The 22531-nt window shown below is 35.5% G+C and overlaps 1 protein-coding gene across 9 annotated transcripts in view; it reads right to left on the bottom strand.

Annotated features, from left to right (window-relative positions):
• The window catches only part of LOC149569641 (uncharacterized), an 85865-nt gene that overhangs the window by 13664 nt on the left and 49670 nt on the right, over nucleotides 1-22531 (bottom strand). The window lies entirely within an intron of this gene.

Genomic DNA, 22531 nt, shown 5'->3' on the forward strand with positions numbered 1-22531 from the left:
GTTGATATAAGGTTGAACCACAGGCTAAAGCAAGGGCCTGAAAACCTGACCCACAGATAAGTATACAAGGAAACGATCTCAATCTCCTTGCCTTGAAACAATAATCGGAGGTGGGAGATCTTTAGACAATTGAAGACCATCAATTTGGTCTTGCTCAAATTCACCATCAATTGTCGTAGACTGCAAAAAGAATCAAGGCTATCAAGAAGTCTTTGAAGACCGTTGGGGGAGAAAGCCATGAGGACCACGTCATTAGCAAAGAGCATGTTAGAGATGAACACCTGCTATAAGTAACAACCATCACCAAGGAGTGAGTATGTTACATCCCAAATTTTGACCTAATTTTAAATTTATTTATAGCTGTTAGATTTAAGGGATTTTCTTTCATAATCATGTGAAGAGGGTAGTTAAATATATATGTTGAATTCATCATGTTAACTATTTAATAAAGATGGTCGTTATTCATTATTTGTCATGTGATAATTAGTAGTTGCTTGATTTTAGAATTATGGTTAATAATTAAATTCTTTATCTATATTAAACATTAATATGGAATTATTATGGAACTTGTTATTATCGTGGAAATATTGCACGAGTTATTGTAGGAGAAGATGAAGGGGAGAAGCATTGCTAAACGGAATCAATGGAATGGGATACTAGCTTAATCCAATTATCAGGTTGACAAGTATGACCTTTAATTGCCTTGGTAATGACCTAGCGACTTGAACATCAGGATACAATCAATGGACCTGCATGAGCTATTAAATAAACATTTAAAATATTAATTATTTTTAAAATAATGCGTACCTCAAATGGTTTTTGATTGATTTTTCCACCACATCATTATAATGTATACCTATATACGTGCACATAAATATAGGAATAAAAGTGACACCATAATATTATTTTTATAAATAATATGATGTCACCTCACAAGTACATCTACGTGCAAATAGATAGATATAAATTATAATTATCCTCGATTTATTACCTTCAAATCTTTTTCCATATTTATTCATTTTTCTTGCTAAAAACCGAAATGAACATTTGGCATATTTTATTGGCGATCAAGAGCCAAGTCTATTCTTTATGAGTTACAGCTTCTTGGAAGCCAAAGAGACTTCGATACCTTCTTATATTATGAAGCCGAGAGAGATGGAGAGCATGAACATATCACTCGACTTCTTTTTCATATCACCCAACTTTTCCATATCACCTGATAACTCTACAGATATCACACAATATCTCTGCTATACACCACTTAATAATCATTGCATTTTCCTTCTACGATTTGCCTTTTATATTGATATTTTGGTAAAGACATGATTGATAATCACACTAGGATTTGCGCTTAAAGATTTCTTTCGTGAAGGGTGGGGCTGATTGATAGCATCCAACACGACTCCATTTTATTTCCAAATTTTACCATAGTTATAATAACGATTAACTGAAATAACTGTAACAATTACTATCTTTCCTTACAAGTAAAGTAAATGCATAACATGAAATAGAAAGAACATACGAGAAGTATCTGGCGAGTCTTTAATTGGTTGTGCAAGCCTCGGCTTTTGGTAAGAGGAGAAGCATTGACTTAGGCTTAACCTCCCAACCTCGGATCATATTCATCCCTGCACAATCTATTGAATAGAAAGGCTCTCCCTACCTTGGGATCAGGCTTGGGATACTTTTAGTCCAGCCACCTGAGCATTCCAGTGTTTAGGATGTCCACACAGTTATGGATGGACATGTCTGAATAACTGGCACTACTGACATCAAGTGATCATAGATGGCAAACATGCCTTTAACGAGCCAAGGTTTTCTTATTGGTTCAATGACCTGATCACCACCGCTCAACTTGACAACACGCAAACAATAGTATGAACAAGCATGAGCTATTAAATGAGATTAATTTAGAATTGTTATGTCATGTCTGACTTTTATTTCCATGTTATTGCAGATTCCATCTCACCTCTTCGCCTTTTCCATGGCTATACAGTCAATGAGTCCCAAGTGCTTGAATCTCAGCGCAATCAGCGCTGTCTATTGATCCTCAACTGATATAAGAATATTATATGTTTCCAGCTTATCACAATCTATGATCTAAGAAATGTAATCTTTAAGACTTACAGAATAATTATCATTTGATTCTAACTTTCAATGGCATAAATAAAATATGATATTATGTCATGGATAATTGGCTTTTATTCATCATAAACAGCTTTGTCCTAGAGAGGGTCTAACTGATGATATTTAAGCAAAGATGATTTGCATCATAATCTGAAACGGTAGCTTACTGCTATAATAATCGAAATGCAGTAATATTTGATAATAAAACATATTGCAATGTTTGGGATATGGACAACCACATAACCTGGTAAAATCTGGAAATAAAATGGAGTCTTGCTAGACGCTATCAATCAGCCCCACCCTTCACAAAAGAAATCTTTAAGCTGAAATAACTATGATAAAGATCAACTGAAATAACTATAATAACGATCAATTGAAAATAACTCGGTAAAATCTGGAATGATGATCAACTGAAATAAATCTTTATTTCGTTATCATAACTATGGTAAAATCTGAAAATAAAATGGAGTCTTGCTGGATGCTATCAATCAGCCCCACACTTCATGGAAGAAATCTTTAAGCGCAAATCCAAGTGTGATTATCAATCACGTCTTCGGCAAAATATCAATATAAAAGGCAAATTGTATAAGGAAAATGCAATGATTATCAAGTGGTACATAGCAGTGATATCGTGTGATATCTGCGGAGGTATCGGGTGATATGAAAAAGAAGTCGGATGATATGTTCATGCTCCCCGTCTCTCTCGGCTTCATAATATAAGGTATCGAAGTCTCTTTGGCTTCCAAGAAGCTGTAACTCATAAAGAAGAGACTTGGCTCTTGATCACCAATAAAATATGCCAAATGTTCATTTCAGTTTTTAGCAAGAAAAATGAACAAAAATGGAAAAACAATTGAAGGTTATAAATCGAGGATAATTATAATTTATATCTATCTACTTGCACGTAGATGTACTTATGAGGTGGCATCATATTATTTATAAAAATAATATGGTGTCACTTTTATTCCTATATCTATGTGCACATACATAGGTATACATTATAATGATGTGGTGGAAAAATCAATCAAAAACCATTTGAGGTACGCATTATTTTTAAAATAATTAATGTTTTAAATGTTTATTTAATAGCTCATGAGAGTCCATTGATTGTATCCTGATGTTCAAGTCACTGTGTCCTTACCAAGGCAATTAAAGGCCATACATGTCAACCCAATAATTGGACTCAACTAGTATCCCATTCCGTTGATCCAATTTAGCAATGCTTCTCCCCTTCATCTTCTCCCGCAATCACCCATGCAATATTTCCACGATAATAACGAGTTCCATAATAATTCCATAATACTATTTTGTATAGATAAAGAATTCAATTATTAACCATAATTCTAAAATCAAGCAACTGCTAATCATCACATTACAAATAATGGATAATGACCATCTTTATTAAATAGTTAACATAATGAATACAACGGATATATTTTACTACCCTCTTCACATGATTATGAAAGAAAATCCATTAAACCTAACAGCTATAAATAAATTTAAAATTCGGCCAAAATTTGGAATGTAACAGAGTGTATCTGGAGGAGCTCGTCAATGTAGAGTCTGGAATAAAGTGGGGGACAGAGGGGAGCCTTGCTTGACCCCAATGGTTCTGTGAATGAAGTTGGACAACCCTTGGGGGGTCTTGAAGTGGCCAATCACAATCTCGTAAAGACTTATGATGGTACTCAAGAGAGTCATCGAAATGTCAATATCTTATGAATCTGGAAGAGGGCCACCTTAGGGACAGAGTCAAACGCCTTGTGGAAATCCACAAAGCAATACTAAACCTTCAAGGAGCGATGGTGCACTCCCTCAATAATAGCTCTAATGTCAAGATGTGGTCCACAATCTAAAAATACGGGCGGAAACCTATTTGACCCCTAAGCATCTCTCATCAAGCTCAAGGGAAAGAATGTCATGCAAAACAATGGCATAACTTCGAGAAAGTGTGCTCAACCATGACAGTCATGTAACTATTGGATCTGACGTTGGACCAGCCATATGTATCATCTTTATGATGTGTTGAGACAAGGGAGGGAAACCAATGCAAACAACCTTGTTGAGTAAATCTGTGAGAAAATGTCCAAGGACTGTAATGCCAAGCTTGAAGAGTTCCCGCCTGGAACACTTCCTCATCTTTCGTCCTGTTGTTGTTCATGGTTCTAACCGTCCAACAGATGTTGGAAAAGGTGAAAAGATGGTAGTGGGTGGGGAGGAGTGACAGTGAACAAGGTTTGCCCAGGGATATCATAAAGGGTGGAGGTGTGGGAAGCCAAGGAGAAATAGTCTAAAGTTGGATGGGAGGATCTGCAAGGGAAGAGAGTCCGCTAGAAGGCTCTGGGGGAACAAAGGAGGGAGATTTGAAGGGACCGACTGTAATGAGAAATTAATGCGCATTATTTTAAGGGGAGTAAGTGGCACTAGGAGCCCATAAACTGTTTAGAGGAGTCGAGATGGAGGGTGGAGGCTACACGCAACTTTTAGGGGAAGGATTTATAGTCATCATCGAAACACTAGTTCATGGGGCAAGAACTCCTACAAGTAAGGGGAGGGGACCAATGGGAGGTGTGATAGGGAAAGGAGAGGAGGGTAGCCTTCCAAATGGAATAGGCAAGGATAACGAACATGGAAGGAGTGCTCTCATGAGGGAAGATGTCCGAAGGCGGCAATTGTCTGAGGTGAGTGTAGAAGAGATCCAAATCCCCCTCATCATAGCTAAGGAGGGTGCAAGAGCAGAGGGAAGAGGTGGAGAGGGGGGAGGCAATAGCGGGGGCGTAGGGAGGAGGTGGGGGGCATGGAGGTAGTCTAAAAGGAGACAGGAGCTAGCAAGGGCATAGTCCACAATGCTTGCACCACCGCAATGGGGCCAACAAGTGAACAAACTGGAGTCAGTGAGTTCGGAGAATCTAATCAAGATCACTAATTCAAAGGACTCACAAAGTTGAAGCAAAAGGTGACCATATCTCGTAAGAGGACCCAAAGTATTGTCAAATGTCCTCCGAAGACCAAGATAGGTTGGATACAATAAAGAGCTACAAATTGAGTCCGACATTCAGTCAGGTAGTGTTGTAAGTCCCTAGTATGTATATTAAAGTCCCCAACGATAAGAATGTCTCCCAAGTCAGAAAACCTAGTGATGCTCTCAAAAAGATCCATGAATGGGTCCCCTTCCGACGCATTATGTATAGCATATGAGGAGGTTTGTGGGAAGTAACACTCCAATGAAAAGATCCCTAGAAGGAGAAGTCAACAGGTGCACGTGGTCTGTCAAAAATCTAGTCAAAATGTCTGAGAGAGCCACTATAGCCATATCCTGTATCTTGCTACTGACAAGACAAGCAACCCCTCCAGACTCCTTGACCACCTAACCTCATCTCTACAAGCTAACAACCAATGATAGCCAATGACGCCTGGAAGAGGCCGAGAAGGATTCTCATGGGACTTAGTGATGCAAAGAAAGTCTGTAAAATACACAGCATCCAATAGGAGCCCCGACATCAGCCAGAAGGAGTCATTTGTGTTGCAACAATTAAAATTTGCAAATATTGTTGATAGTTCGGAAAGCAAGCATTCTGAGACCTAAGTTATAAAAGCATTATACAAGATCATGCATACAATATTTGCGAAGAGCACTCTAAAGTCTGCTTCCAAGGTTCATATTTGAGGATCTGAATACATTCGTGAAAAGCTACATTACATTGGAAGGAGAGAAGCTACAAATGATGTAGCAAGACCTAGCTAGAGGAATCATCGAGTATAAGTGTTACATCCAAATTTTTGACCTAGCTTGAAATCTAGCCGTTGAGGTTCGCATGAAGTTAGTTGGCAGTTTGATTTGATATAATCTAGCGAAATGGTAAGATAGTTGGTCGTTATGATTTCAAGTGAAGATGACATGTTAGTTGATCATTGATCGTGAATTCATGAAATTAAGGGAGCATATCGAAGGGGTGAAAGCATTGTCAGAAAAGAATTAGGCAGGGCATCACCATCACTGGGCAGACGGGTAAAAGACCTAGCCAGAATACATCTGCGAGACTTATATGAGTTATTTAATAATTTAATTAAAATAGTTAGGATTAAATATAAAATGTATCTTAAAAAATTATCTTAAAGGATTTTTAATTTATCTTTCAATATATTATTTTTAATAATTATTTATTTCATACATCTAATTATAAAATCATTTTAGCCCAATATAACTTAATAATCAATTAAGTAATGGTTTCTTATTCATATTAGATTTTAATCATTATTATAACTTCCTATTTTTCTTTCTTCCTTTCCTTTCTCCTTTCTTTTCCTTTATAAAATCGAGTTGAGGGAAATTCGAATGGTTTTTCTTGGTAACTGTTAGGTACTTGAAGAGCCAAGCATCTCTTTTAATGGTTTCTTCAATTGTATATTTGGGCTGGGTGTGCAAAACCGTATTTTTATTTCATTTTTCTTTTCGTATTTTGTGGAGGTGTTTCTAAGAAGACGTGAACTCGAAGACAGAAAATGTCACACCAAATTGCAATTGACTTCTAACTATTATAGCTTCCTGATCCTTGCAACGTCCAAAACCTATGAACTCGCCGCAATGTTGCATAAGATATGGAGAATCATCAAAGTATTGATTTGAGAAAAAGGGTTTGGGCTATTTCGCCAACAATTCGCAGAGTTGATGAAGAAAAATGCACTTCTTTCATGACGGAATAAGCTTTCTTTGTTTCTTCAGTTGTTTTCATCTTTCTTTTTCATCTTTCTTATATTATGCTTGCAAGAAGCTATTAAATCTCGTTATAAGGATTTGACTTCATATAAATATAGTTTTGACCCTGAGAATAAGTTAGTTGAAGGAATCCCTAAGTGCGAGGATGGATATTTCATCAAAACTCCTTGCTGTGATTTTCTATGGAGCGGAAGTAATAGCTCAATTAATAGTGGAATAGTTGCCAATATCATGGCCACGACCCTGAAAGGCCCATTCATTCGTCTAAGGTCGTGTTCAGTCCCTGTGCACGGAATGGCAGCTCCTTTAAGAAGAGCGTGGGAAGTCTGTTCTTGTGAGTTGATCTGGAGCCGACATGTCTCTATTCATGATCGTTAGATTACTGCAGAACATCACCAACCGTGGAACCTTAGTAGGAAAGTCAAACCAAAATCACGAGTAGAATGCTCTGTTCAAGATTCATTGTGGAGGTCATGTAAGACATCTGCCAATAGCCAAGTATGTTATATATTTTTTATTTGCTAGTTTAAATTCTAACAACTCATACACTGCTGGTTCCTTGTTACTACCTTTCTTAGTATAACATCAGCAGTGTGTTGATAGAGGTACTGAACCCATATCATGATATATTTGTTTCTTCCAAGGGATAGTAAATAGATTCATTCTGTAGTTTGAAGAAATCCATGACATGATAGTTTATATAATATTAACCATCTTAGTTTAGAACCAAATACTTTCCGTTATATACTTGCAATGGAGATTTTAGAAATCAGGACACCAATTCATCAGCAATGATGCTTGTTGAGGTAAAGAAATGTAAAGCAAGACCAATGTTTTGGCACTAATAATAACCGCAGATTAAATCATGTTTGGCAGTAAAAGATTTCAAGTTCCTGGAAAACTGTTCTTAAATCATAGATGATTCTTATTTTATAAGATTGAATCAATCATGCATACAAGAGATAGAGATGCAATGGAAGCTGTAAGCAATTAAAACTGGTTTAGAAATGCAATTCATTCATTTAACCATACACAGTTAAAAATATTAACAAGACTCCATACACCATGGAAAACTCACCAGGCAATACGGTGAAGAGGTGGAGATAATTAATTAGACCTTTAAAGAACATAATTTAACGATCATAGTTTGCGAATCGCTGAATGCATGTAAAATTGACAGAACCAGTTAATCTGAGAGTTTCATAATACCTGGAACTCACCCGGCTGTGTAACCAAGAAAAAAAAAAGGGTGGTGAGGTGAAAAAGAGGAATCTACGATAATTAAATCCGTAATAGCTATGACATTTCATTATTTATCAATTTAATATGAATCAATTAATAACTCATGCATATTCCTATTATGGAGAACTTCTACTGCCAAGTTGTACGATGAGTTAATTACCAAGAAGCCCAATGGATGGTAAGATGTTCCCTGTCAATTCCAGGTAGGAAGGGCCTTTCTCATTGGAGATCGTGTGGGGATATATTTTAGTCCGAGGTTGGGTGGTAAAGCCCCTGACAATGTTTCACCTCTCTCAAGATGTCGAATATGAATCAGACAAAAGTAAGCTATGCATTCAATTGTTTATCAAAAACATGTATTATCATTTTTATTATGAAAAGGTAAGATTAAATTGAAGTATTTCATTGTTATTATCATTTTATTTCATATAAATGAATATTGAATATAAGTAATTATCTAATCTTGAGAAATTGTCGCAAATAAGCAATCGGAAGGAAAAGAAATCCGAAGCCCTAATTGATTGTGTGACAGCTGGAACCTTAATTAATATGGTGGTATTGGAAGCCCTAACTGAATCTGTGGTATCAAAAACCCTAGTTGAATCCGTGGTTGCGGAAGCCCTAATTTGAATCCGTCATCGCGGAAAACCTAGATAAAATCCATTGTCGTAGAAGCCCTAAATTGAATCCGTGGTCACGGAAGCCCTTAAGTGGTAAAGCAGTACCAGAAGCCCTAAATAAACCGATGGTAATTGATGCCCTAAATGGTAAGATGATATGTGATGCCCTAATTTAAGCTATATTGGTATTTTAGTGGTATTCATCAAATGATTTTTGAGATAGCAGTTGATTTGAGAGATTGTTATAATGAACTAACCCAGGTGGTTGCAGAAGCATACTTAAATGATTTTTCAGTCTCAATTTTTCTGAGGTATGTGATTTCACTTTCTGAAGTAATTTCATTTAATGATATTTCAAGTATTTAGTTAAGAAATTTTGTTTATCTAAATTTTAACGGGAAATCTTATTCACATGAACATGAATGATGCAATTGCCTTCTTATGAAATCGAAGTTATAACCATATTCTATGCATATGTTAGATGTTAATTTAGACCCGGAAAATCCGGATGTTACAATGAGCCCAAATGTAACATTATTCCAATAATGAAGTCAGTCGCATCATCTCAATTTCCTACTTTTCTTCTCAAAGATAATATCATCAAGATTCTTCCGCACAAAGTGCATAACATCATCCCAATCTTGGATAGAACATATTAAATCACCAAAGTGATAATTCAAGCTATTATTGGATTAATGGATCAAGGAACGAACGTGCAAAAATGAGACCACAAAGTGGTGACAAGCATTACGCAAGTCTGAAATTGATAGTATGACAACAAACAAGCATAGCCTGTTCAGCAATTTAATTTCGAACACCAAGGCTCAAAACGCTACAAGAACAATAGCCTAGGAAGTTAACTACACAAACAAAAAGGATTTTACTACCACAAAGGCATTCAAATAGCTTCAGAATTTGTCCATGACATGAAGTGCAATCTTGAGAAGGCATTGTACGACCAACTGATGGAGAATATGGCAAAAATGAAAAAAAGTAAGCATGACTTTTGCTATGGAACCATATTAACTTGCTTCACCTTATATTTCTTGCAAGCTTTATTTAAAATCCAAGGGAAACTCAAATAAAGTAAAGAAAATTTAGTAGGCGCTCAAACCAATGTGCATACATAGAGTCGTCAATAACATTGGCCAATATTTTTTCACATTCAAGAAACAAAAGATTCATATAGAGTAGCAGCAAGAAAATTACTTCTGCAATCAATACCAGCTATACTTACATCGTTTCAATACAACCCAATGAAGCAATCATTCGCCAATTGTTGTATCAAGTCACTGATAACGTGATAGATGTGCTAGACAGCAGAATAAGAAACATACACAATAAATCCAATCTCCCTCAATTTACAACATGGGAAACACTTTATACACCTCAAAACAAGAGAAGGCAACCTTCATAGATGTTAATGAACAAGGAAGAACACAAGATTGAGAAGGAATATCAAGTTATCAACCAATCTCACATGATAGAGATCACAGATATCTCAAGATCTTCAGAAGGGAAGTCAAAGAGTATCCATGCTATAAATTTCAGAATATCCCCCAAACCATCCTCCACAAAAGATTTGAGATATAAGACTGAAATAAAAGTCTCAATGACAAGAAGCTTCAAGAAAAGGGAAAATAACAACACACAACTCACTCAAAGATAAAATGAAATTCATTAAAAGTTTCAAGAATGTAATGTCTCCTTTTAAAAATGGGATTAAAATAACATTCATAGTTGAACTACTTACGGAGTACTTAGCAAGTTTTTTTGGTTGCTGAGTTTTCCAGAAGCTTTTAAAAACTAGCGATTTTTTTAGTGGTGCCGAGTTTTCCAGCTAAGAACTTGTCACAAAACCTTGCTGAGTTTAAGACAACTTTTTCCACAAAACTCAGAGATTTTGTGGCAAAAACTTGGCAATTTTGTGGCAACTGTTAATGTTATAATTCTGTCGGATAAAATTAAATTATATACACGTGTGTGTGTGTGTGTGATATATAAATAACTTATGACAAATATTATAAATATGCAATAATTTAAATATATAAATGCATAGATATATATATATATATATATATAAACATAATTGTAATTTCATATAATCACTTCTCATATGAATTATTGCCTATTATAATTGGAGCGACTGTAGTGAATAGTCTTCTTAATGGGGCGACAGTCTTTTTGAAATGATGGGTAACTTAAGCCCCGTCACATACAGGTGTGTCTCCAGCGTGGAAGTCACGGCACCAACAGGTTGTGACTCCACGCTGGGTCTCACCTATTGGAAACTTTGACTCTCACCACCCTATTTAAAATAGGAGATCTATCTGCATAAAAATATCGAATGGAACACATAAATACTCAAGTCTTCTACCGTATTATATGCAGAGATAATAAAACACTCGTGTCACCAATATGTGATTATATACTCTGCTCAAACAGTGTAACAGTCACATAGATATTATATAAATAAGAACAATATACAACTATATTCGAAAGGAATATAAATTATTGAGAAACATCTTTCTCAATCATAGATAAATCTGATATTTCAACATGGTATCAGAGCAGGTCTCAAAGACGATCCTGATCAGATTTATCAAATCAATACACCAAAATATTCTTCGATCCTATATTTAAAATGGTGAACAGAATGAGACTCGAGGACAGACTTGAAAGTGTCTCAAATTTAGCAGCATAAAAATTGCGAATGTTAATCCTAAAGGAGAACAATCCAAAACAATTTATGGAAAAATCCTAAGTTACCGATTCGGATGCGGATTCCAGAAGTGGATACGGGATGCGGGAAAAGAAAAATTGGATGCGGATGCGGGAGGAAACATGTATATATAAAGAAATGCAAGAAATATACAAATACAAATCATTTAATAGTATGACTATGATACTTCACCCTTTATCAAAATTCAAGATATTTCAAAATTCATATGATATATCAATATGTACTTGTCAACCATTAGAGTTTAGTCTTAGACAATAAGTTCAAATAGGTCATGTTCAAGATTTCAAAAAAATAAAAACTTAGTTAATGATTGAAGATTCAATCAACTAATATGCATCAGAGTCTGAATCATAAGGATTTGCAAGAAAATTCACATTCTCATCATCATCTCCAACTACTGAAAGATCATTTGAAACAAACATGGTTCAAGTTATGCTAGATGCATCATGTGCCACGCTATAATCATAACCATCTCCGACTATAGTAAGCTCATGAAGTGTTGCATCCAAATCCGCACACTCAAGGGCTACATCCCAAACCTTTGTTGCCACTTCCTTGTAATGATCATTCTTATGTGACAAAAGACACAAGTTGGTGTGGACAAAGACCAAGTCCTCAGCTTTCTTGGAGCCCAACCGATTACACTTTACTAAATGGATAAAGGAGTATGTACTCCAATTCCTTTCAGTAGCAAAAGAACTAGCAACCTAGATAGTTGTCACAAAACATACAAATGAAAAGCGAATTAATTTTAAAGAATGTGTGAAACACTAAATTCTAGAATGTAAGTGTAAACATAAAAGTTTAAAAAAAACAAAATTAAAAACTTACTTGTGATAGGACTTGATTGCAAGAGGTTGAAGATGATTGAAATGTTGATAGCTCCCATTCTATTTTGGTCCTTTAGTGCAAATGGAGATAACTCCGAAGCAAACATCCCCAATTCTTCCCTCACTTTTTCATGCATTTCTTCCAATGGGAAGAATCTTGTAAGAGCTTTGTGGCACCCCTCAGCAACCTCCTCATCCACAAATCGTGGCACACTAAGTACCTCCTCACTATAGTACCTAGGATATAAGTCATATGCAAGGAGGTGCAATGGGTAGTCATCTTATTCCAGTGATGGTTGACGAATGCTTCCACTTGATTGCATAAAGTTTCGCTTTGTGTAGGGTCAATCGCATGTGCTTGTATAGAATGTTTTACCTTCTCAACCATGGTGTCCATGCCATCATACACATCCCCCAAGAAAGGTGTATTTATATCAGAAAAGGGGAGCATAGTCATGATGGGTTCAGTGAAATTCAATACATTTGCCACACAAGCCCACCAACTCTCACTCAAGACCAAATCCCTAACCCTTTGACCTATTTTTGAATTTGAGGCCTTTCATACGCCCCATTGATTACCAATAACCATTTGGCTCGGTGCATCTTTCACCTTGAGGAGTTATCTCATAACAATTGTATGCGATGCAAAATGGGTCTCAGCAACCTATACAAGTTAACAATATGTCAATTGGCAATAAAATTACAAATTTTGATTTTTAACTAAATTAGAAATCCACGAAACTCAGTATTTTTAAAAAATTAATTTACCTTCAACAACTCAACAACTCCAATTTGGAGTATGTTCTAAAAGAAGATTGTGACATTGTTGGTTTGTCACAAACATTTATATCTCCTCCCCCTTTTGGTATATTTTCTTCACCCAATCTATTTCTGTGCCAATCTTCTGCATGATCAAGTTAAGGGAGTGAATGATGCATGCAGTCTAAAAATATAGTCATACCGACTCTCATCCAAAGCACCTGCACCCTTGCAATTTTTGGCATTGTTTGTGACCACCTATACCACATCCTCACTACCCACCATCTCAACACCCTTAATGAGAATTCTAGAAATTAATTTGAAATCCTTCACTTGTCCCTCACAATCAATGGCCTTCAAAAACATTGCCACAAGAGGAAACTGCAATCACGTTAATCAGTGGTTGGTTTCTTGTATCTTTCCAACCATCTGACACAATAGTTAGACCCAAAGTTTTCCAAGATTTTTTGATTGGTTGAAGGTTGTCTCTATATGTGTCTTCTCTTGTTGCAATAGAGTTGTGCACACCATTTCATACCCCGGGCTTGTGTAGTCAGCTGGTGATTATTTGATTGCTGCCACCATTTCATTCCAATATGGTGATCTCACCAAGTTGAAAAGAAGCCCATTTGCATAGAGGCAACGTGCAATAGCTTCATAAGCATGGTCTCTTGCCTCCATTATAAATATGGTGTTCAATGGACCTCTTTTGCGGGTTGAAATTCCCACTTCTTCCCCATCCTCTCTTGGCACAGGTACTTGCAAAAATGGGTGTTTGGAGGATACAATTAGTTCAATGGGTACATGCATCTTGCTCTTTGAGGATGGACCTTGAGGGTAGTTTATTTTTAATCTATTGACCAATGCATCGACAACTTGTTCTCTTACAAATGAAAGTACTTTTGCACTGGTCATCCCATTACCATTTTTGCCTTTGCACATTCCAAATCCTTTGCCACCAAGGCCTATAAAATGAAGCTCTACCTAGGAATATGAGCTAGTGAAAGGTTTTCTTTTGTTACTTTGACAATAATTGCACTTCCAATAATATGAGCCACCTCTTGCAACCTGTGATATCCGTGTTGTATGTCTCCACGAAGGAGAACCTATATCAGTTTTGAAATTATTAGTCCCTTGCCCTCTAGCACTACCACTGGCCTCCATTCTTGGCTAGTTTTATGCAACCTATTCTATAAGAAAATAAGTAAATTTTAATTAGGTCCTAACAACTATGAACATCATGCATACAAGAGGAAAGAAGTGAAAAAAAAATACTAAAATAGTTATCCAAACTTGCTTCTTTATACCTTTTAGACAAAAAAAATTGATTAAAAAACCTTCAAGAACTTGAAAAAATTCATCAAAATACTCAAGAATGGGATTGATCACTTACCTTGAATGATTTAAACTCCTTTGAAAAAGCTATCTCTCGCCCTTCAATCGATCCTCTTCGAAAATAATAAACTTAGCTTCACAATGGCAATGCAAACTAGAGACCAAATGAGAAGTGGTTGTAGGTGCAAACAAAGTTCCAAAATGAGTTGTGAAAATCAAACCTAAGAAAATCAATTTAAGCACATGCATAATGGGGATGGCCGTTGGGCCCACGGGTGCTTGCAGATACGTGAAGAAGCCCTGTGGACACTAGCCAGAAGCTAGCCACAGGGTTTCGGATGTGCATGGAAGCCAGTCTTCCGGAAGCGTGGATACTCGCATGATACTTCAAGAAGCCCTGTGGAAGCTGGTTTGAAGCCGGCCACAAGCTTCCGAATGCGCATGGAAGCCAAAGACAAACTTTGGCTTCCACATGCATCCGAAAGCCTATGGATGGCTTCTACAAGGCTTCCTGAAGTATCACGCATCCGCCTACTTCAAATACAGAAACCAGCCCAAACTAGGACAAATCGATATCCTAGGAAAAATTTTCTCAACCAAAAGAGAATAATGATCCGGGCAAATGGGAACTAGATAACACTAAAGCCATGAAGTTACTAGTATATGGAGTTAAGGATCACCTACTACCCATTATTACAAAACTAGACTCAGCATATGACATGTTCAAGGCACTTGAAGAGATGTTTGAGATGAATAATACCATTAGAATTTTCACTCTAACAAACCAATTCTCCAACATAAAGATAAATAAAGGAGAGTTAATCTCCTCAAATTTTATGAGAATAACAGAGCTTAGAAACCAACTCTCAACAATTGGTCACATCTATGATGGCAAAGAATTAACCATGATAGCTCTAAAAGGACTTCCAACATATGGGAAACTTTTAGATAAGGAGTATGTTCTCAATCCAAGCTTCCTAAACTTGATCGACTCAAAGCTGACTGCATACAAGAAGAGTGCATGTTAATATCTTGAGGAGTTGGCGTTACTTATTCTAAAGATGATATTCAGATTCTTATAACTCAAGTTGACAAAAGAAAGAAGAAACCAAAATACAAAGGAAAAAGAAAGCATTTAGACTACTCTAAAATGCAATGCTTTAGATGCGACAACTATGGCCACTCTGCAGCAAAATGCCCTAATAGATTAAAACATAAAACGTCCTTCACCAATGTCAGAAAACCTAATACTGATTCAGAGAAATGTGCTTTCTATTCTGCTCTATGCAGTGAAGTCTCAAACAGATCAAATACTTGGTTGATCGACAATGGAGCATCTCAACACATTAGTGGTTTCAAGGAACAATTAGATTTTATCAAAGAAGACTATGATGATGAAGTAATTATTGGAGACAATACTAGCTAGCTCTCCAGTAAAAGGAATAAGCACATGTACTATCAATCTTAAATCAGGAATCTCACTTGAACTTACTATAGTACTATACATACCCGGTATAAAGAGAAATTTGGTCTCATAATCAGAACTTGAAGACGAAGGATATAGGGTCACATTTATGAAAGGAGAAGTATTAGCCTGGCCTAAGAACTCAAATATTAAAAATGCCCATGCAATTGGAACAAGACATTGATGCCTAAACAAACTAAACACATGTTCTCCTACAACACTAATACATGAATCTACCAAAGAAAATGAAATTTGGTATAGGACATTACGGCAATTCCATTTTTGAGGATTACCTTCTTTAGAGAAGATGGTAACAGGATTACCTAAACTCCAACCTAAACATGAAGGAACTTGTAAAGGTTGTGCTTTAGGAAAGAATATTAAAAACACCTTCCACAATAGTGAAAGCAAATCCAAAGATGTTTAAGAGCTTGTTCATTCTGACTTATGTGAAACAACGTCTGTCCCTTCCTTAGGAGGATTCTTGTACTACATTATCTTTGTTGATGACTACTCCATAAAGACATCGATTTATTTCCTAAAATGTAAAGAATCTAAAAAGATTCCCATAAAGTTTAAAGAATTTAAAGCTCTCCTAGATAACATAATAGGAAAGAAAATTAAAACCCTAACAATAGATAATGGAAGGGAATATACATCAGAGATATTTCATAACTTTTGTAAGTGTTGGGATCAGGAGAGGGTTCAATTCCTTACAACCCCCAACAAAATGGGGTAGTAGAAAGGAAAAACAAAACTATAGTTGAAGCCGCTTAATGATGCATGATCAAAACCTAGAAACTTACATTTGGGGTGAAGCCTTTAACACTGCTGTATAAATTCAGAATAAATGTCCACACTCTCATCTTGAACATAAACCCCCTAAAGAAGCCTTCTCTAGAAAGAAACCTAACCTTAATCATCTAAGACTATTTGGGTGCCCTGTTTACATTCATATTCCTAAAGAGAAAACGGCTAAACTATAACCTTCTGGGAAAAGAGGAATCTGTGTAGGATACAATGAAACATCTAAAGCATATCACATATATATCCCTGGCCAAAGACACATTCAATTGTGTCAAGACGTAATATTTGATGAAGATGCTGCATTCAAAAGATCCAAAGATGCAAATGAGTCAAATGATGGACCCCAAGGGGACTCATCTCCTAAGACTCGGTGGGAGAATCAAATAGAAGAAAATAACTCCTTAGAACCTATGGATACAACAAATGTATCTAGAGAAAATAAGAAAAGACCTTTATGGGCCAGAAAGATAATTGAAGAATCTAAAAACATTGCAGCTCCTTACGATTTAATAGAGAAAGAAAAAGGCCAAACAAATTTTCTAACTATATTGCACTTATGAGCGAACTCTCAAGTTCTGAACCCTCAAATATAGAAGAAGCTATTAAGCAACAAACTTGGAAGGACTAACAGAAGAATACAACTCTATCTTTATAATTGATGTTTGGGATATTGTTCTTAGACCCAAAAATAAGTCAGTTGTATCCTCCAAATTGTTATTTAAAATCAAGCATGCAGCAGATGGAACTATTGAGAAACATGAAGCAAGATTTGTTGCATGAGGATTCTCTCATAAAGAAGGCATCAACTATCAAGAAACTTTTATTCCAATTGCCAAATTATACCTCTGTTAGAACGGTAATTGCTATTGTTGCATTTAAAGGATGGAAAATACATCAAATGGATGTTAAGATCGCTATTCTGAATGAAGTAATAGAAGAAGTTTATCTAAAGCAACCTGAAGGATTTGTGGTACAAAATAAGCAATCGCATGTATGCAAATTGAAGAAGGCTCTATATGGACTCGAGCAAGCTCCTTGATCATCACTTATCCAAACTTGGCTTCTCCAAAAATGATGCAGACCCTAACTTGTATTTTATAATACAAAAGGGGGATATGTTGATTATGGTACTTTATGTTGATGACTTATTGATTACAGCAGAAGATCAACTCATAGCTAAGTGTAAACAAGATTTGGCATCCGAATTCGATATGAAGGATTTAGGATTTCTGCACGACTTCTTGGGTCTAGACGTATGGTAACATACAAATGAAATTATTCTAAATCAAGGGAAGTATACATTGGATATACTAAAAAGATTTGGAATGATGGAATGCAGATCTACAAAGACTCTTATGGAACAAATTTACACAAACTAAAAGAAGCAACCAAAGACTCGGAAAATGTTGATCCTACTCTCTACCGGCAAATTATTGGTTCCTTAATGTACTTGGTGAATACAAGACCTGATATCTGTTATGCAGTGAATGCACTAAGTTAGTTCATAAGTGAACCCAAACAAGTTCGTCTAGCAGCAACCAAACACATCCTAAGATATCTTCGTGGTAGAATTGGATATGGTTTAAGATACAAAAATGTAGAACTAAATCTAAGTGGTTATACAGATTCTGATTGGGCAGCAAATTCATTGGAGCAGAAAAGTACTTCAGGATGTTTTAGCTTGGGATCAGCAATGATATCGTGGTTCAATAAAAAGCAGTCATCAGTAGCTTAGAGCTCCATTGAAGCAGAATATATTGCAACATCCACACGAGCTCGACAAGTAGTATGGTTGAGGAAACTCTAGTTGGATTATTTGGAAAACCACTAGAACCTACTACCATTTACTATGACAACTAGAGTTGTATCAAACTTTCTTTGAAACCAGCGTTTCATAACAAATCAAAACACATTGAGATACCATACAACTACATATGAGACATGGTCATGAAGAATGTGATGAGCTAAAGTATATCAGAACTAGAATCGGATTGCAAACATTCTTACCAAACGACTTGCTAAAACAAAATTGGAACATCTTCGAAATGAACTTGGCATGCCTGTAAATTTCTTAGAAAATGTCTTAGAATATCAAATTATTGTATTACAAAATTTATGATTTTTTTATTTTATTTAAGCCTTGTGTACATCATGAAAAGTGACGACTTTCAAATGATCATCACTTGCATTTGCAGAAGTTATTAGAAGGTGGCAATCTTACAATAACTTAAATCTTTCCATCAAAAAAATCTACAAGTTGGAAGAACCAATTCATTCTAGCTAAGGTAATCAATCTCCTATGTGAATTTGAAGAATTTAAAATTTCACATTATTACACGGAAGCCAATGCAGTGGCTGACTGGCTAGCTAATAGAGGAGCCTCACTAGATTATGGGTCCTTGGAGTGGGGACATAAAGAGTTGTTACAAACTCTTATTAAGGATAATGCTTCTCATAAAGATTCAAAGGAGTTGGAATTCATATCACCTCGTTAAAGCAATGGGGTGGAATGCATGGGGTATGAGACAAGACTCGTGTCTTTGGGTTCTGTGGGCAAGCTTTTGGATCTACTTCATCTCGGGGTTCCTCATTGTTCTTCCGAGGCAAGGTTTTTCATGTTTATGTACTCTTTTATTGTACTTGCTAGGATTGGGATTTCTGTTACATCCCAATTTTTGACCTAATTTGAAATATAGCCATTAAGGTTCACATGAAGTCAGTTGGCTGTTTAATTTGTTATAATCTGGCAAAATGGTAAGATAGTTAGTCGTTATGATTTCAAGTGAAGATAACATGCTAGTTGAGCGTTAATCACGAATTCATAGAATTGAGAAGATAGTTAACTGTTATGATTAATTATGATTAAATAATTCATTATGATAATATAATTTAACTGCAGGGAATTTCCTTGCAGGAAACATGTCGAAGGGGGTGGAAGCATTGTCAAAAAAGAATTAGGCAGGAGCATCACCATTATTGGGCAGATGGGTAGAGAACCTAGCGACTTGGACCAGGATACATCTGTGGGACCCGCATGAGTTATTTAAACAAATAATTTAAATAAAATAATTAAGTTAGAATATAAAACGTATCTCAAAGGATTTTAATTTATCTTTCATCATATTATTTTAATAAATATTTATAAACATGCATATAATATTAAAATGATTTGGCAACATTATAATTTAATAATTAAATAATGTGATGTTTATATGTCCATATAAGATTATAATAATGTTCGAATTATAATAATATTTGAATTATTATAATTTTCGAATTATAATCTTCCAATTCTATTCTTTCTTTTTAATATTTTTTTACTTTTAATCGATTAACACTTCGCATGATTAATTGAGTTTATATTTGGCAATTTGAATTGTCTAAATCTTTCCAACTTCTCTTCCAACCTTTTTATTTTCTTTTCCCTCTTTATTTTTCTCCTTTTTCAAATTGAATTTATGATGTATTCAAAGAGTCTTCTTGGAAACGGATGGAAGTCGAGGAGTCTCCACTAAGTTATTAAGGAGTTGTATGCATACACCTCCTTTCATCTCCAGTTCTCTTCTAACCCCATACGTCTACATTTCCTATTGAATTCTCAGTCAAATTCCTTCCTTACTCATACCTGAATCCCTGTTGTTTTTTCCATTATTATTGCCCATGAGTTGAACTCCGGATTTAGTCGCAAGATTGCAGGGGAATAAGAGACCCGGTTAGAGAAAAGATACAACCAAGTCTCAGGGCACGATATCTGATAATATTCTTTTCTTTCTTTTGTTTTCCAAGATAAGCCGATTGGAATGATTACCATAGAAACAACGCTAAGAATGAATCGTTTTTACTGAGTGCAATATCTATCTCAGCCAATATACAATGATAGGTTGAGAATAATTTAAATATGATTTCTAAATCTTTCTTTCTCTTTTTTATTCGAGTATCCATACACAGCCGGTCAGGCCTGTTAAGTAGTGGTCAATCCATAATACTAGCTATTGGTAATCCGAGGTGTATATGAGATCATTCACCAAATATTTTTGAGTTATATCATTTATGAAATCTGTAGGTAATTGTAATAAATTGATTGATTATATGAGACCACACCATTGCACATGCTTAATTAAAATTTCCAAGCATATTTAGAACACTTTTGACACCGAGGAATTCACCAGCAGTGAAGCCATGAAATGGTGAAGAGGTGGAGTTAATCTGCAAGAACGCAGAAGATAAATTAGTTATGATTGAATTAATTAATTAAACATTCAATTTTGAAGTCTTTAAAGAACATAATTATGTAATCACAATGAGAAATGATGGATGAATGTAATCTTCTTGAATAATTGACAGAGCCATCTACTCTGAGAATTCTGAATACCTGCTCACCCGGTTGTGTAGCCAAGCAGATGGGTGATGAGGTGAGAGAAAGGAATCATCAATAACATGAATCAGTATCAGTTATGACATAACAACGTTTATCATTTATAATATGAATTAATTAATAGCTCATGCATGAATTGTGATCTCCTGCTGCCAAGTTGTATGTTAAATTACTAGGATGCCCAGTGCATAGCAAGATGACCCCTGTCTATTTCAGGTAGGGAGGGCCTTTCTCATTAGAGATCGTGTGGGGATAAGATTTGGTCCAAAGTTGGGTGGTTAAGCCCCATACAATGTTTGACCTCTCCATAAGTTGTCGGACGTGCATCGGACAAAGATAAGTCATACATTCAATTGGTTGTCAGAAAACAGGTATTATCACTTTAATGATTAATATGCAAGAAGGTAAGAATAATAGAGTTAATTCATCATTACACCTAGATGCAAGAGATAGATTTATGGATTGTTTTTCATTTATATGAATATCAAATATAAGTATATTTTCTAATCTTGAGTTATTGTCACAATTAAGTAATTGGAAGGAAAGGAATCTGAAGCCCTACTTGATTGAGTGATGACTGGACAGTCGTATCGGAAGCCCTAATTGAATTCGTGGTATCAAAAGCCCTAATTAAATCCGTGGTATCGAAAGCCCTATTTGAATTAGTGGTATCGGAAGCCCTAAAAGATTTCAATGGTAATCGATACCCTAATGATTATAGTGGTAAGTGATGCCCTAATTTTATATAGTGGTATTTAATGATAATCGTCTTTTGATTTAGATTTAACAATATTGGATAGAAGTCGTTTCGTGATATTGTTATAGAGGTATTTGTGGACTAACCCAGGTGGTTGCAGAAGCATCCTTAGTTTTGATTTCGACCTCAGTTTCCATGGTATGTGGTTTTCAATTTCTGTAGTAATTTCATTTGATGGTGTTTTAAGTTTTCAGTTTAAGAATATTTTGTTTAATTGTTTTTAACCGTCAATCCCTTTCTTATGAATGAAACTGATTTAACCAACTGCCTGTGAAGATGATGTGATAACTATATTTCTTTGGCTATGTTGGTTGTTAACTAAGACCCAAGAAAACGGGATGTTACAGTTTCTTCCTGCCTTTTTCCCCCTTGAGCCTTTCCGAAGCAGTTTTTTAATAAAAAGTATAATGGCTTTCCCATTTTTGCCAAACAAAAAAAAACTTAAATCTTTCCATCATGATATACGTTTTCAATGTTTAAACAAATTATGATAGATTGTATCTTGTAAATCAACAACTAAGTGTTAGACGTCATTAAATTGATGGTCTATGATTTGTTTGTATAGATTATATCTTATAAATCAACAACTAAGTGTTGGATGTCATTCAATTGACAATCTATGAGTTGTTTGTATAGATATATGAAAGATGCTTGGTGAATATCATGTGTTGATATTCTGAATGATATCAAATGATGAATATCTTGTGATCAAATACCAATGGTGTAATATTTATTCATGTGTTTATCCTTCTCA

The sequence above is a fragment of the Cupressus sempervirens genome, chromosome 3 (genome assembly GCF_028749045.1).
Source record: "Cupressus sempervirens isolate cs-2001-9-10 chromosome 3, ASM2874904v1, whole genome shotgun sequence".
In the NCBI taxonomy this organism is placed as follows: Eukaryota; Viridiplantae; Streptophyta; class Pinopsida; order Cupressales; family Cupressaceae; genus Cupressus; species Cupressus sempervirens.